This window comes from Somniosus microcephalus, chromosome 8 (assembly GCF_052327205.1).
Source record: "Somniosus microcephalus isolate GS21.2 chromosome 8, FLI_Smic_1.0, whole genome shotgun sequence".
Taxonomy (NCBI): Eukaryota; Metazoa; Chordata; class Chondrichthyes; order Squaliformes; family Somniosidae; genus Somniosus; species Somniosus microcephalus.
In genome coordinates, this window is record NC_140994.1 from 198,715,496 (window position 1) to 198,717,251 (window position 1,756).

At 43.5% G+C, this 1,756-nt stretch overlaps 2 non-coding genes across 2 annotated transcripts; both read left to right on the forward strand.

The window, feature by feature from the left end:
* Positions 1–607: 607 nt before the first annotated feature.
* On the forward strand, positions 608–680 carry trnav-aac (transfer RNA valine (anticodon AAC)). Its single transcript has one exon. It is a non-coding gene; the product is annotated as a tRNA-Val (tRNA).
* Positions 681–1,171: 491 nt separating this feature from the next.
* On the forward strand, positions 1,172–1,244 carry trnav-cac (transfer RNA valine (anticodon CAC)). The gene has a single exon. It is a non-coding gene; the product is annotated as a tRNA-Val (tRNA).
* Positions 1,245–1,756: the final 512 nt, after the last annotated feature.

Genomic DNA, 1,756 nt, shown 5'->3' on the forward strand with positions numbered 1-1,756 from the left:
ATGGCGGAGCAGGCTCGAGACGCCGAATGGCCTACTCCTGCTCCTATCTTCTATGTTTCTATGTTTTGCTGCAAACCTCCTCCTCCCTCCTCTGAGAAAACTCCGAGGAAAATCACGCAGCCCCGAATTCATTGGAAGTAATCACGGAGGCAGGTGGAGGGGGACGTGATAATTGTTGGATTTTGCTAATGAATAAATATAAAATGTCATTTATACATAAAATAGAAAGCTGAGACATATTACTAGAGAACACTCAGCATAAACTGCATCCCCGAAAGGCAAATCTATGGTGTTAAGTGGAAGGAGGGGTTAATTTGTGGGAATAAAATCGGAGGGGGGGACAACAAATTAGAAGATGTAGTAAAATCATATCGCAGAAGAGACAGATTACCCATAAAAATAAAGAGCTAAAGTCTCGTTCGGAATGGCAGCCTGATGACGCCCGATACAGCACCATCACCGGGGCAACTGACGGCCGTTACGATGCCGTTAGCTGGAGCCGCGCCTTCGGGTCACGGGGTCACGGGGTGCCGATGATGGTGACAGGAAGTTCAGAATTTACTGGCTGACGTTGAATTGAATGTCTTGGACCCCACTTTGCATTGCAGTTTCCGTAGTGTAGTGGTTATCACGTTCGCCTAACACGCGAAAGGTCCCCGGTTCGAAACCGGGCGGAAACACTTTTTTTGAGGGGGGTGGGGGAGAAACAATTTAATTCAATAATTTGTATTGTTTTACATTTTGACATAAATTTAATGGGAAGCATTTAAAATATGACCGAGTAAAATGGCGAGGCAAATCACACGGAGAATCCACCTACAGTTTATGGAAGCTTTAATAATAAAATGACCACAAAGTTGCGTGCCAGGCCAAAGGTCACAAAGTATCAGGACAGCATTTCTAAAATCCTAAACCTATTTGATGATCCGTGGGAGAAACAACGAATAAAAATATCACACTCTCAGTATTCACTGAAAAGTCTGTTCTGTCCTGAATCCTTTTCAATAATTGCGACCGACACTACGGTTGCCATAGAGGTTTAGGCAAAATGATGACATACAATTTATGCTGAAAGCGGTCAATTACTAAGCTCAAACCAGTAAAAAAAATCGAAATCTAATCTGGATCTGAATATGACAAAGTGGCTGTCAGCAAGGCTTTGGCCACGACAGTTTCCGTAGTGTAGTGGTTATCACGTTCGCCTCACACGCGAAAGGTCCCCGGTTCGAAACCGGGCGGAAACATTTTATTTTCCTTTATTGTTGTAATAATATTATTTTACAATTAAGGTTCTTTAAAATTTTCCCTTTGTTCTCAAATATACTGAACAATGATAGAGAAATTTAAAGCATTATATTATCAGTCAAATTCAATTTATTCAGCCTCTAAACCATGGGGGAGGGGGGACCCCTTGGAGTATTCTTATTGGCAATTCGGTTGTCATATGATCAGGCTGTTTGTGACGCGCTCTACCAATCTCATTGGCTCTTAGAAAGTATGTGACACGCCTGATTGCACTCGACCAATGAGGGTAAAGAGAGCCCGGACGGTGATTTGCTGTTGCAATTTATTTCTTCCAAGCCCGTGTCCGTTTCCCACCTTGCCTGCTGCCAGTGCTCTACAGCTCCCTTGTTTCAGCCTGTTTTTCCTCGCAGTCCCATACTCCATTCCCTCGCACCACAAACCCCAATTTATATTTTCCAATCCCAGCCCCATAATAACATCACCGAGTCACAAACCTATCAGCACCAAGCCA